This window comes from Pleurodeles waltl, chromosome 5 (assembly GCF_031143425.1).
Source record: "Pleurodeles waltl isolate 20211129_DDA chromosome 5, aPleWal1.hap1.20221129, whole genome shotgun sequence".
Taxonomy (NCBI): domain Eukaryota; kingdom Metazoa; phylum Chordata; class Amphibia; order Caudata; family Salamandridae; genus Pleurodeles; species Pleurodeles waltl.
In genome coordinates, this window is record NC_090444.1 from 623,873,160 (window position 1) to 623,889,096 (window position 15,937).

Consider the following 15,937-nt stretch of genomic DNA (forward strand, 5'->3'; position numbering starts at 1 on the left):
TCACGGGGTTGTACATAACAAGATACAGATTCCCTCATTGAGGAAGTTGACCAATTTTGCACCCCAAACCTTTCAAACAAACTTGGTGCTAAACCCAAAAACCCTCAAGTAGCTCCATTGTTCACAAAGGCAGCAGTAAACCCAAAACAAAGCCATCCTCCATCAGTTGCCCCAATGACACGGAGCAAGCGAACAACTTAGATGTCGTCCTGCTTCCAAATCACCATATTCTTTTAGTGCCCAATATAGTCTGCTCCAATCCTTTTTCCCCCTTGCTTCCCAAGACTTGGCTTCTAGTGGTCCAGGTACGCCTTTAAAATCTATCCCAGAGTTGCTACTTGTGGAAGAATGTAGTGCCCATATCAGCAAACTTTGGGAAGTTATCAACTCCCTGACAGCGGAAATAGCAGACCTAAGAGGGAAGGTTCAATCGTTGATGAAATCACAGCCCCACAGTCCTCTGACAACAAGCCCTAATAAGGGGTGCAAATGCCCCCAGGTAGATGGGGAGTACTGTTCCATCTGAGTACTCCCCCACCCTTGCCTTATAGTAGACTGCAGAGCAAGGCCCCTTTGGATATTCCACCATGCTCTAGGGCTCCCAATCAACAACTGCCATCTCTTCCATATGCTACAATGTGCCAAATCCCCATCGGGTTACTGAGGACTATCAGTTAACCCACCCAAGACATTTCCAAGAGAGGAGAACGAGAAGTCTACTGCCTGACTTAACTTATCCTCGTAAGCAGAATTCCCCAACACTAGCTACGATCCAAAAACCTAACTCTGTGTGACATAGGTATTACCACCCACCACCCAATACCAATCATGACACTTTACAACACATTAGGTCAATTTATATGACAGGCTTCCCTAATTAATAAAGGGGTCCATTGGATCAGGGACGTTACGAAGTGCTACAGTGTTATTCACTTTGATATAACGAGGGCCTTACATCCCCCATCCCTGGATAGAAACTCTTATTTCATCAAATTGCAATTTTCTCATCCCTCTTTTGCAAATGGCATATTATCTCTACAAGCAAAATCTCTATCTCCTTCAAATTCCCTGTTCCAGTTGAAATCTAGAGCACCCCTCACGTACACTGTTGAACAATCTTGTCCCTCTTCAGCACTATCCTGAGTTGATTGACTGAAGATTGTATGAATTTTAACCACGTCTCCTGGTCTCCCTCAAGCGCCCCTGAATAACATTAACCCCATCATAGATATTCCTTTGCTGATGCACAGTGATCAGAAGATTTCAGATAGTATGGAAGCAGGGCCAGATAGCCTCAAACACACATCGTGTCTCCCTCTCAGGAAACCCCATATTCTTCCCCAGGATTTCCAAGTTTTATCTCCAACCAGTTCTACTAATAATCTCACACTGGTCTCTTGGAATATAGCTGAGCTCGGGAGTAAACCCATTCAAGAGGACTGAGGGACTTTTATCAAATAGAGCGACATCATCATGTTCCAGGAAACTTGGGAAACCTCACACAGGCAAGGTTATAAGACCTTTCATGTCCCAGCACACAAGTCTCATCCTTGTAGACCATCAGGTGGTCTTTCTGCATGGTTCAAGATCTTCTCAGGCTGCCATGCAAGGCAGCTTCACATGAACTCCCCAGATATACTCAGTCTTGAAGTCCTCTTACGGAACAAAGTAAAACTATTCTATGAAATGTTTATAGCAGGAGCGACCCGAAGACAATTGAGTCCCCAGTTTTACATCTTCTGAAGGACATTTTAACTAAGTTCATGGAGAAGGTTGCAGTACTTGTTGGTGGGGATTTCAATGTGTGCTTTGAACCTTCAGCATTACTAGCGGAAATTCTATGCACGCAAGGAAGACTTATACTGGGTCATATCCCAACTCCCAGGCCCTTACTTAGAAGCTACACCAAAGGCAGCTCTGGAACTGTTAGACATATGTGTGTGTTGTCATTTGAGAGCCTGCAACAGCAGAACAAAATGTGATGTAGAGAGGTGCCCCACTGTCAGAAGGAACTTGTATCGAAGCCACATTAATTTTATCCTTGTAGATCTTTTTTCCTGGGAAAATATACTTGACATTGAAGTCTTGCCCCCAATTAAAAAGTTACCATTTCCCCCTGCTCCTTCATTTCTAGGGTAATTCATACAGTTTAGTTCAGAGCCAATGCTTGCGCCATGGAGACCTAACGGTTAGCAATGACCGGAAGAAGGTATGGTGGGAGTGTGTGGTTAACAAGGAGTGGGGTTCACTGCCCATTTGTAGCCAGATTTCGGACCAATTTTTCTCTCTCTAGCAGAAATCGAGATTACTTCCCATCAAATACTGGAAGCCCATGTCAAATTCCTCACCAAACTCCTTCCAGTAGGAGTGAGTCCCTGGCCACGTATCCCATGTGGTGCAGTAATAATTGTAGGGTGGCAAAGAGTCATTTAATCAACACGCTTAAAAAATGGCTCTTCCCAAGAGCATCCTATAAATTTGTTTTAAAGTGCACACAAATTTCCTGGGATACAGCCAATCTGAATGGCATCCAGATCACTGCCGGCTCTGGGCACCAGTTAGCCTTCTGGCACATAATATTGCATGGTGCCAAGATGTCCAAAATGACGCCTGAATCTAATATTCTTCCACAAGATTGGGTCAAACATTTTCAATTCACCAGATGGTTCTACCCCCCTTACCTCCCCTGGACTTAACTAACCCAGGATTTGCACCTTCTGTAACACCTAGTTTGACTTCTCTAAATCACACTCCAAATGACAGTGTTTTTTGTTACTGTGGCAGAAACTTATTCTGCTATTTGCTCCCAGAAGGCTGGCAAGGCACCAGAATTGGACAAAATCCCAGTTGACCTATTCACCTCAGTACCTGACATCTCAGCCCCCTATTTAAATTGTGTGGCTAATGCCATCAAGACAGGTGCCGAAATCCCTGCCACATGGAAAGGTGCAGATATTACTAAAAAAAAATTTTTTTAAAGGTAACAGATCTAACCCAGCGAACTATCGCCCCATTAGTCCATTAGTCTTATCGACTCAAGCCAAAAGATATTTTGCAAGATAGTCTTGGATCATCTACTGGCCTGGATCAATGATAAGAAGATTCTGTCTCAGTGGCAGGCCTGCTTTTGCTCTAAGAACAGCACAGTTGACCTGTCTTCAAGTTTGAACGTATTAGGTGGAAAGAGGTCGATATAAACGGGGGTAGCTTATACATTGCGTTTGTTGACCTCAAAGCGGCTTTTGACATGGTCCCTAGATTAACACTTTGGAGCACCCTTAGAGATCTGGGGAACCCCTGTCCCCTTTACGACATCATAATTCATCTTCTTTGGAAAATTTCACTCAAATTCACTGGGGAGTAAATGGGGAAACCACTGACCGCTTTAGGGTTGAGAGGGGTGTTAGGCAAGGCTGCGTCCTTGCCCCCACATTGTTTCTCCTTTTTATCAAAAGCTGTGTTGACTATCTCATAGACTGCAACAATGATTCCCAGAAACTCTGGGGTACAAAAATACCAGTGCTATTGTTCACTGACAACATACTGTTGATTTAAAAAATGAATTGAGACTCTCCTCCTAAAGTTTAAAACATTTTGCTCCAGCTCTGGCTTGACCAGCAACATAAAGAAATCCAAGTTTATGGCAATACACCCCCATAGAGGATTCAGGAGGTATTAACACTCAAGGGTTTGGAGCTAGAAAGGGTACTCAATTATTATTACCTTGAAATTCGGTCTTCCAGTTCTATCTCATGGGCTAGCCAAATCACACAAAGCAACCTCATGTTGAACCACAGGGCAGCCAGCATTTTAAGGTGTGCAAGCAGACCACCTTTCATCCTGTTTACCCACTCTTTTAAGTTTGAAGAGCCAAAGCAGTAGCAGCTGCTGCCTATGGCGCAAAACTCTGATGTCATGCCAACATTGATGCAATATGGATAGCTGAAAATAAGTTCTTAGGAGCGGTGCTTAAATGACTCCAAAGTACCCCTTTGATTTTTAAACAAGATCTTGGCATTTGACCCATCTTCCCCTAGTGAGCCTCAAACCTGTCCTTTATGCGCCACAAGACTGGCCCACCTCGCGCTGCAACATTACAGGATGGGCTTAAGTGACATATTGGAGAGGCAAATAAAAGGGGCAACTTTACCCTAGTTGAAATATGAGCAGACTCTCTTTTCTTTGAGATTGTCAGAGTTTTGGCTAGACACAACTGCCATCACTTCATCCTCTGCTAAACAGTAAAAGTCCCTTTATTGGGAACGTGAGGAGATGATACTGAATAATCACCAAGACCTGGCTTATTTTACTGACTGTTTTCTAGGGTTTAAGCCCTTCTCTGCCCTTGAGGTGTATAAGCTTGACCTTCCCTTTACTAAACCCCTATATGTCAGGTTTAGGCTATTCAGTCTCCCATTAGCCTCCTTTACAGCCAAACTGAAGGGTAATTTGTGGAGTAGTATACATTGCCCTGCATGTAATGGGTGCGATGAAACTGATGCCTATCTGGGGTTTTTTTGTCCTAATTATTCCAAGCAGCACAAGTGCTAGATTGTTCATTTATGTTGTTTTTTTGGAGTCCGCCAGTTCAGGGTTGCTTTGAGAATTTGGAGGGCTGACACCAGCCCCTGCACTGTTTTTACAATTGCTAAGTTGTTAGAGGGCATCTGACTGGTCCTGCGTAAAAATGTTACAGTCCTCTGCCCCTCAGACCAGGAACTTCTTCAATCTGGTAAAGCCCCAGAATTGTGCCTATTAGTGATCAAGAGATTTCAATATCTGTTTGTTTGTTACCCCGCAACACACAGGTATTCCCACGCAGAAATGTATTCCCACAGCTCACCAGATTCCGCAGAGACTTGGCTCTATGGAGAAACCTCCCGCTAACATTAATGGGTAGAGCGGCTCTATTTAAAATGATGACCCTGCCACACCTTTTATATGTATTGCAAAATATGCCATACGTGATTCAGTCAGACTTCCTTAAGAAAATAGATCAGAAGCTTTGACCATTGCTATAGCAAGACAGCACTCTGAGAATTGTGCTAAGCAAGCCACAGAGGGATGTGTATGATGGGGGGCTAGCAGTCCCAGATACATTAAAATACTACTGGGCATCCCAGGTGCTAACAGTAAATGACTGGGTCTTCTTTGCCTGTCAGTAGCTGGCCTTCCGAGAGGAGATAGAGAGAGGCTCTGGGCAGAGAAGAACATGAGGTGATCCTTTATTGTAGGAAAAAAATAGTGGTCCCCGCCGATGCATACCAGGAAGGTGGTTAAGATCTATAAGGAGGCCACAAATTATTTGGGCACAAAGGGGAAGCTGACAATCCTGACCCCACTGTGGCACAGTGACTTGCTGTGTGAAATTGGGGGACTGACGGGATTCTCGAAGTGGGAACTCATGGGTGTATTGAGCGTCTAGGCAATGTCTGGAGAGGGCAAGCTATATTAGGCTTTGAGGACCTCCACCAAGAATACAAGCTAGCAGACACTGAGAGATAGTGGTATCTTCAGTTGGGGCATCCCCTAAGATGACATATATTGGAGGATGAACAATTGCCAGAATACTCCCCCTTTGAAGACAGTATACTTATTGGACTCATACCAGAAAAAGGGGCTTCCATGATTTATAGAAAACTGGTCAACAACTCCCCTGGCCATCTAGGTTCGCTGAGAGGTGACGAGTCCAAGGATATCGGTGACTCAGAGGATGAAGATTGGCTGGAGGCCCTGCAGAGCCCATAGTACATAGCCATACGTGCTGGTTTTGGCTAGTCCAACTTAGAATATTACACATACCATGCTATTCACAGACTATACTACACAAGATGGCCCACGCCATTGTGCATTAGAGGCTGCACCCATGACGACACGTTCTTCCATGTCCTCTGGGGCTGCTCGATGATACAAGACTATTGGGCTTGAATCACACAGATAATGTTCCGAGGCTTGTCCTCCCTGTTCCCTGTGGAGGCTAGGTGGCTCCTCCGGGTGATCTCCAGTGACATAAGTTAGCCCAAATTTAAGAAGTTATGGCTGCAGCTGGCGTCAGAAGTGGCCAAGTGGAATATAGCGTTGGCATGGGGCAGGAGAACCACTCCAAGCATTGTGGAGTGGGAATCGCACTTGGATTGGTGTCAGAGGGCAATGGAAGTTATCTATCGGGTAGGGGCTGCCCCAGGAAATGTGAGAAGATGTGAGGGCATGGCAAGAGGATCTGGACCGGGAGGGTACAGACCTGAAATGTTCCTGGGGAATAGAAAATGGTGATTGTTATATATACCATACTGGGCCGTAAAAGCGCCAAGTTGACTACAATGTTGAAACTCTCTGCAACTGAACTTTATCATTGCTATGATTGTAAAATGCAATCTTGTAATATACCTGCTGTATGATGAGCGAACGTTTGATAAAGAGTTCCAAACAAAAACAAAAAAACTTTGCCAGTTAGATGCTAGTTAAATACAATTTAAGACCAAGCAGATTGTTACTTGTAATCAAAGCATTTTTATTAAATGTCTCTATAGGCGAGCCCTAGTCGAACTGGGCATTATTTATCTGTTGGCTCAAGAAATAAGCCCCATTTTAGGATGTGTGTATCCCTTGAGTCATTTTCTAGTTGCAAATGATTTAAACTTTGTTCAAGATCACTTTAACAAATTCTTCCATATGGATTTACTGTCTTCTAGGACATTTGTGATGTTCTTTTTTTCGTATACTTATATCTTATCAATTTGTTTTTTTATCAATTGTTTAAACTGGATTCAAGAACTGTGTTATTGAATTGTGCTTTAATGACCTACGACCAAAATAAAGTACTGAAAATGGGAGCCAAATCGATATTTGCAATATATTTTACCAAAAAAAAAATCTGCCGTTTCTTAAAAAAAGAGTATGTTTGGAAATAAAATGGTTTCTTTATTTTGTGTGCTGGGACAACATAAATGTAATCAATACAAACATCTATTTGGAGCTGATATGCATGTGTTTACAGAAAGTAACAGGTTGATATTTTTCTGAAAAGAAAAAAGATAAAAAAACAACATTAATGCATTTTCACACAACAAATGACAAACATGTCTGGGGATGAAATTAGTAGATCTAATACAATTAAAACTGTTTTTCCGGGGATGAAAAAACACATATTCAGAAAATAGAAAGCTGATGTTTGAGAGAGACATTGGCAGATTTTCCTAAAACTTAAAAGCTGCTTTGGGGGGCACAAAAGGGGGATATGTATTAAACATTACAAATTGATACTTTGGGGGACAATTCGTGAAAATTCTAAATTATTTCCAGTTGGCATTTTTTGTTAATTCATGGTCATTTTAGGAAACGTATTTCTACATAATTTCCCTCGTGCTGAAGTTCACTTTTTTGCAACTACTGCTAGTGCAGGTGTTTTAATAAAAATTATTAATGAGTGTTCACGTATTCTGAATGATGGGTTTGTGTAGAAAATATAATAATGTAGAAAAATAATGCACGCATTTGAAAATGTGATTACGATGAGTGGCCGCCAATATTCACAAAGTGTACTTATTAATATTCAAATACTATGAAATGTTGAGCATTTGTTTGACTAATGTAGTAATATGTCATATTAAAGGGTATTCATTATGTATTAGCTTTATTAATTGTAGGGCTTACCTAAGCAAAGGTCTTGGCCTAGTTGCCAGGCCTCATGTCAAGCTGTATTTCTTAACGTTTAATAAATGGCTGTCCTAGAGAGTTAAACTGTGATTTTCCATTGTATTGTGTAAATGTGCTCACAGCTGAGAATCTTTTCTCATGAGAACCGACTGCTAGAAGATGCTGTTTTTGCTAAATGTCACATTTTGTATGTAATGTGTGTAAGACTGACTTATTCAGGAGAACAATGGAGAAACTGACTGGAGTAGAAGCTGCAACAATATTGTAATGGTAATGGTAGAATTTATAGTTTTGGAGTTTTAGTTTTATTGGACAAAGTGTGAACATATGATCCCTTGACCAATAGGGATTTGGGAAATGGTTTTAGTGAATTCAACTTAATGAGACTGCACTGAGAAGAAACCAGCATTCTGCATTTTGCATTTTTGCATTCCGCATTTGCCCATGGCCCATTCTTGCCCATTGTGCGTCTTGACAAGAGACGTGCTTAACTTTATTGCTTAAAGACTTTGCGTTTTCTGAACTTTGATGCTGAATCCTGATGCCTTGCTGATTGACTGATGTCCTGATGATGAAGACTACCTTGTGTTGCCGATCCAATCGAGGAGAGGTATGTGTCTATTATGCATATTTGCTTTTTCTTTCTAGGTACCAGATGTTTTTTCAAATTTGTGTTACTAAATTGTTTTGCATGAAGCCCAACATGCTGATGCTAATCTGGTGTTAGTTAAGGATCCTCACTAATGAAATTCTGCTAATAGGGAATAATGCTTGATGAATTTCTCTGCTGGACTTAAATGTATATGATCACGTTGACACAATTGTCTTTGTTATTAATTTGTACTGTGACCTTAGAATGTGTCCTAGTTCAAGCTTTGATTAGATTGCGTTTCTTCCGCCGCTTTGGACAGCCAGTATTGTTTCTGTATGTATTTCATTTGATTTTGAGGTTAATTTACATGACTTTAGCATTGTTAATACATGGAAATAAATATTTTAACTTTTACTAAAAAGTGTGGTTATTCATGACTGAAGGTCCTGGTGGGTGACAATTACTGACTATTGATTATTAATGTAATTGATTATTGTAGATTATTGATATTGCGTATTGGTTATTGATTATTGATCTGCATCCACTGGAATTATAGTGGGATCATCTTAATTGCGAATAAAAAGTTTAATCGACCTATGCGCGTCCCCTTGGAAGTTTACTTACAAAGGTCAGATGCACTAACACTACTAAGGTAATTTTATAAGCTCCAGTGCAGGCATTTCATGGTTTCTGTGCCCTGAACCTCTAAAATCAATCTGACCTAAATATTCCAGCTGTCTGAACCTATACTAGTTTATTACTCTGTGCTCTCTGACCAATAAGGGGTACATTTTTATTTTAATGTTCTATTATTTTTTTCTCTCTCTGTGTAATGGGCATGGGTAATTTAGGTAGTGAGGGGGGTTTATGCAGATAATCTTCTCAGTCCCATAGTACTTTGTGGGCTTGTTACTATGGTCATGCACAAGAATAAGATGTTTCCAGGCCTTGGCACAGGGTGGAACAGTTTTTGAGACACACGGATGTGGAGCCTGACACTCTCCTGGCTTCTCGTAGTAAGTGGAAGGACTGCGGTCTAATGTAGTGTGCTATAAATACTGTCTCTAGGTATGTCCAGGTGGGTTGTGCTTTACTTGGCAACAAAAGGCAATGGAGCCTGTTGCAGTGATTTTAGCAAAGGCTCTATTGGTGACCTTCAGGTAAGTGCTTACTGGACCCCACAACATTATGCTCTTTGGTCGCAAGCATGGAAGCAATTGCTATGGAAAAGAAAAAGAAAAAAGAAAATAAACATAACAGGTGCATATTTAGAATACTATATTGTCCCCGCTCCAAGAGCTGCCATAACCGTCAGCCTTAAAATTAATTCCAGAGAGGAACTAAAATGTTTGGTAAATGAAACAATTATAGAGATGTTAACCAGGAAATTCTAATGGGTAAACACAGTTTCATCAGTATTGTCTTGATCCACAAGTATGAGTAGGAGAAGGGGGGTGAGAAGGGGCTGAAGTAGCGCAGAAGAAAGTAAATCTCAAAGGAGCGCTTCAATTCATTCGTCTTAACATTTACAGGGCTAGTGTAAATCAGATTTATAAATGCGGCAGGTCAGAATGTTTAAAAACATGTGGAACATTACCGCCTTGGTTTTAACGCTGGTACTGAGTATTTGCAATTCTTTAATTGAAGGGCAGGGTGTCTTCACGTCTCAGCGCTGTTTAATCCTTTTTAAAATGAGAGCACCGGCATGTCCCCGGGTATATCTTCAAATTAACATCTGATAAAAATTCACCCGTCACACGAATAAACCTGAATTTAATGAAACAATAAAGAAACAAAATGCTTCGATACGGACAAACACACAACAGACTTTATGAGGAATTATTACCATAAGAAATGGTTGTTCTCAAGCAGTAAAATACAACAGCCTGTTCTGTCGATCAGTAATCCGATAAACAGAAAGGTGACACTTACCTAACAAGTGGTACGAGAATATAGGGGTGCTGTTTTCTGTGTAGGGGTCCACATCCTCTTGAAGCCAGAGTGTAGCCACACACTTGTAAAACAGGAATCCCAACCAGCAGTCACCGACTTTCCGATCGCCACACCGAAAGGGCTCGTAGAACCCGGAAGCGACGTGACAACCAGCGGCAGCGAAACTGAAACTAGCCGCACTCACGAGGATGCATTGTTCCTACATTTCACCAGCTTTGGCCGACAAGGGCGCAGTTTCAGAAGTCGTTTTTCGAGTGCCATTGTCTGGTTGATAGCTGGGTCCCCAGGCCGAGGGGCGTGACCGTACATGTATCAAGTTTCTCTTGGGATTATCAGCAGTAACAGCACAGGCACCCCACCCCAAAACAGGAGAGGCGGCTAAACAAGAATGTTTACCTGACTAAACATTTTACAAAAGCAAAGCGATTATTTTCTGTTTACGGCGCAAGAATGTGTTGTATGAAGATTCAACGTAATTTTTTAGATGTAAAGTAGTTCCTCATGCACAGCAATGGAAGCCTCCACAGGGGAATGATTAACCAAACACCCAATAGATATTGGTGAGCGACTATTACTCCACTGGTTGGAGTTGCATCCCATTCGGGGTGTATTTTAAAGGACTGGTAACAATCAGTCTTTCAGACAGCTCCACTGCAAGGCCAGACCTAATAAAGGTGATGGGTAGATGAGTATACCCAAGTCAAACAGGATTACTTTAGAAGCCATCCCAGAGCCATTGGATGATCATCCAACTACCTTAGAAGTCATTTTCTCATCATCCGACATCATCAACTTGAGCCTGATGATCTGAGGATGACGTGAAAATGACCATCTGATTATTTTAGAAACTGTGGTGTTCCTGATGGTTTCAGGATGACTTTGCAATGAGCAGCTGATGACTTGACTTGACCAGACTATTTCTGATGATTTGAGGATTATTTGAAAATGAGTATCTGATTATTTCTCAAGCACTAAATTACAATGTGGTTTAGGCATGAGGCTCCCCCTCGCTGTACTCATTTTTTAATTGGCTCAGAAACCCCTGCACGGTGTGCAGTATGCACTATGGTGTATGTGGAGAACCAATCAAAAGCAAAGTTTAAGGTCGCAACAAGAAAATAATGATATTGTTTTCACACAGTCTTCCCCATTCAAAACATGCTGGATGCTTGTTGAAGTCTGGGGGTTTGAGTACATAAGAGTAAAACTACAAGTTCCGGAATGCAATGTGTTGTATGTAAAATATCAGGCATTACACATATCACAATATATTTCTATGTCACTTTCAATTTACTCAGATTTCTTGTTTTGACCTAATTTCCCAATTCCTGTGTAAACCACACATGACACAACACAATGCAAATAGTGTAGACATTTACAAAAAACAATTGAAAAAAATGAATCAGCAGCTTAACCTGAAATAACTAAGGAAGTTTTAGGTGGAACACGAAAAATAAGGGAACTTTAGAGAATGTAGCATTCAGTCAGAGTTGCTGACTTTGGTTCAAGTATCTGCATCAATTTTGCAGTCAGTGATTTCAGCTGCTCTGTCTTTGAACGCACTTCCGGTGGCGCCGGAAGTGACGTCACATGCCTGCGCCGGCCAACGTTTGTGGGAATACGCTAAAATACAGGATATCAATGAGGTCCGAGACAAGGAGAATAATGGCATTAATTTACACTTTCTATTACAATTTATATACTACTTCAAGCTCTAGTCTCACCAGTCCTTGTTGCGTGAGTTTCTGCGAGGTAAATTCATCAGCGCTAAATTGTTTTCTTGTCGAGCGTATCCAGTAATGCGATTGTGCGATATTGGCTACAAAGTAATTAGAGGCTCAGTTGGGAACGTACTTTTAGAAGCTCAATAAATGTTTAACTTCCTGAAAAGTCGGGCGCTGTATTTGGTCCTTTAAAAAGTACCCATTACAGTTCCGTACAGCTTGAGCTGTTCATAATTACTTGGTTGCACACACTTTATAACATCGGCTGCTACAAACTTGAACAATTGCTGACTAGTATCCGTATTTGTCCAGGGTTAACACAGTATTGTGTGTCTTTCACTTTTTCAACCTTTATTTTCTGAAAACAGCTGTACTGTCCAAAGTAGATCGTGTGATAACTCGCAATGCCTACATAGGGCAAACTTGCCCTTGCTACCAATTTTATAGGCAGCCATGCGCTTCCCCACACAAACGATCTTCGAAATGGAGTGCTGTGGCTTTTTCCAGGTCCTGTCTTGCAGTCGCTATTTGCGGCACAACCTTCTGGTATAAGCATGTTTCTCAACTGGCACGGGCTGTGCCCTCGGCAAAGCTCCTACTCCTGGATTGTGGCTTCAGCATTGCAAACAACAAACTGGTGAGCAACAGTGGCAAAACAGTTTATGATTTTCCATTCATTCCGTTATGCTGGTATCTCAATATTTAGTGAGCTGTGTGGAGCCCTTTTATTGAGCTGATGTAATAAATTACACAGAGGGCTTAGCACCTTGCTCCATACTCGAGACCTTTGCATCAAAAATATGCTATTTTCCAGTCTTGCTGGGGACAGTAGGGCGAGGCGGCAGTCACCAGTTCCTGGCTATTGCTGCAGACCCAGATACGTTTTCACAAAATAAACCAGACAGCTGTTTGTATCTCTTAATCTCTGCCATGAAGTAATTAAAATGCCAATGTGTGCCAAAACACTCGGTTAAACGTGTGAATGGTCCAGTGATTTTAAAAAAAGTGTTGGAATATTTTTAGATTTGTACACAGTAAATATAGATCCTTTTTACATGTGTGAGCTCAACTTACTGTTCCTCATCTTCATATTTTGTTTGCGCTTTCTGTTCATGTCTGTTAAGCAACTTGTTTTAAAGATATAGTTGAGGCCACTGGAATATTGTGATTTCTTTTTTCTGCTACTTTGTTTGCTGCATAAGTATGGATTTTCCACATAATCCATCATCTTCCACAAGGGTTGTACATTTTTACCAAAACATTTTCTTCTAGCTCAAGCAGTTCAAATGTTACTAAGAACATAGGGGGTCATTACAACATTGGCGGTAAAAGCCGCTTACCGCCGTGCAGAAGACCGGCAATACACCGCCGCGGCCGCGGAAATCCGCCATAGCTATTATGACCCACATCTCGGAATCCGCCGAAATTCAGACACCCACACAAGTCCGCCACACCAAAGGTCAGTGATAAACTGGCGATAACAAATCCTCCACCGTCACGCCAACAGAAACACGCCCATGCTATTACGACCCACAAATCCACGCGGCGGTCTTTCAACCGTGGTATTCCATTGGCGGTACACACCGCCGCGCTCAAAATACACACACATCTCCAAAACACCGCCACATTGGACAATTCAAAATACACACACCTGATACACATACAAACAACACTCCCACACACCCAACACAATATAAAACAATATAAACACACACCCACATCACCCACAAACCCCTACGACCAAAAATTAGAGACAAAGGCGACAGAGAGAGAGCACAGCAATAGGCAACCCCACCACACAGAGGCACACAACACCATCACCCACACAACATCCACGCACAAAACACCACACACCACTTCACATCACCACACTCATCACTACATACACCACCCCACACATCACCTACACCACCCAATGGCATGCCAAAGACACCCCAGGTTTTCGGAGGAGGAGCTCAGGGTTATGGTGGAGGAAATCGTACGGGTAGAGCCACAGATATTTGGATCACAGGTGCAGCACACCTCCATAGCTAGGAAGATGGAGCTATGGCGAAGAATCGTCGACAGGGTCAACGCAGTGGGACAGCACCCAAGAAATCGGGAGGACATCAGGAAGAGGTGGAACGACCTACGGGGGAAGGTGCGTTCAGTGGTCTCCAGGCACAACATCGCGATTCAGCGGACTGGCGGCGGACCCCCACCTCCTCCCCCACAACTAACAACATGGGAGGAGCAGGTCTTGACCATCATGCATCCAGAGGGCCTTGGAGGAGTCGGTGGAGGAATGGACACTGGTAAGTCAAATCTTAACTATCATATCCCCCACCCTACCTGCATGCTATCACACACCCCCACCCTCACCCCCTCCCCATCACACCAAGCCCTGCTTGACACAACAAAGCATGGACACCCCTCACTAAAGCATGCCCACTGCACATACCCATAACAACCCCTAACCATCATCACACAAGCCCCCACATAGGAAAGCTAGCACTGGGGTACACGCTCACCCACCCATTGCACACCATGACACACACACATGCAATAATCATGCTTTTATACCCCTGCAGGACCACTACCTAACGTCACCAGACAGGAGGGTACAGACATCTCTACCCCACCCACAGAAGAGGCCCACAGTGATGACAGCAGCTCTGGCCAACTGGATCAAGATGACCAGCCCGGACCATCATGGGCCTCAGGACAGTCGCACAGGGCAAGGGTTCCCCTCGCACAGGCACAGCCCAACACTGACCTTCCAGCCTCTGGTAACACCAGCACAGCACCCACCCAGCGGGCCCATACCTCCGTTCCCAGGACACGTCTATCAGCTGTGTGTCCACCACTACAGGGAACCCAGGCTAACCCACCACCCCAACAACAACAGGGGCCTGGGGGCAGTGGTAGTGGGCACACGGTCCAGGGGACGGAGGTCCAGGAATACAGGGGAACTGGGAGGGCTGCTGTGCGACAGGGGGCGGACAGGCCAAGGGAACCCACTCTCCACGAGGCCCTCTTCTCCATCATGGGAGCATACCACCACTCCCAGGAGACGATGGCGACGGTCCTGGCAAAGTTTCAGGAGACCCAGCGCATGCAGGACGAACTGTATTTGGGGTTCAGGGAGGAGCTCAGAACCATCAGCACCGCCCTGGCCACCATTGTAGGGGTGCTGAAGGATATACAGAAGACCATGAGGGACACTGTGGCACTCCAAGGGGCCCCTGACACTAGCCTGGACGATGAACTGCCCACCACCTCCACCGGCGCTAGTGGACAGGACGCCCTGCCACAGGACCACCACACCAGCACCCCACCCCCTGCAGACGGACAACCACCCCGCAAGCGGTCCCTGAGATCTAGGAACAGGACAGAGCAAGATGGCAAGACCCCCGCCAGGAAATGAGACCACCCTGATTGTCATCCCACTGTCCCACTTTGTCACCCTGTCCAGATTGGAACTGTTTCAGCTCCACTTCCTATGCCCATATGGGCAGTGCACCTGTGAGACTAATAGACTGGACTCTGCCATGGACATTCCTCCACCATCACCCATCACCATTTTACAACCCCCTCCAATAATTAGCACTTCAATAAACACCCTTGAACCACAAAACAATCTGGAGTCAGTCTGTGATTTTCAAAATGTGTATTAGCTATGACAATGACAAAATCAGTTCGAAAATGTAATGTCAATATACCTATGTCACACATCACAAGCCCATGAAGGATGCAAGCAGATGACACACGTTGGTAACCACACCTGTTAAACCGTAATGGAAATGTACCACTCAGTTAGCATATACTGCTTCAAATTGACAGACAGGATAGAGGTAGAATTGTGGAAGTAAATGTAATAGTAAAAAAATGTGTTCTCATCTGTGTGTCACTGGAAATATTGCTGTATGACAGAGTCCCTTTTATTAATGTCTTCTTCCTCTGCTTCCTCCTCATCACTGTCCACATGCTCCACAGCTGCCACAACACCGTCATCTGGACCATCCTCCTGCAG

The 15,937-nt window shown here is 43.4% G+C and overlaps 1 protein-coding gene across 3 annotated transcripts in view; it reads right to left on the reverse strand.

Moving 5' to 3' along the window:
* The window catches only part of NLRC4 (NLR family CARD domain containing 4), a 214,486-nt gene extending 203,980 nt beyond the window's left edge, over positions 1–10,506 (reverse strand). Inside the window, exons 1-2 of one of the 3 annotated variants that reach the window (XM_069234480.1) lie at positions 10,181–10,464; positions 9,846–10,015 (exon numbers count right to left, since the gene is read on the reverse strand). The gene's annotated coding sequence lies outside the window, so the exon portion shown is untranslated. Of the gene's footprint in view, positions 1–9,845; positions 10,016–10,180 lie in introns of all 3 variants that reach the window. The other 2 variants (XM_069234479.1, XM_069234481.1) reach the window with 2 other exon arrangements.
* Between the last annotated feature and the right edge of the window lie 5,431 nt (positions 10,507–15,937).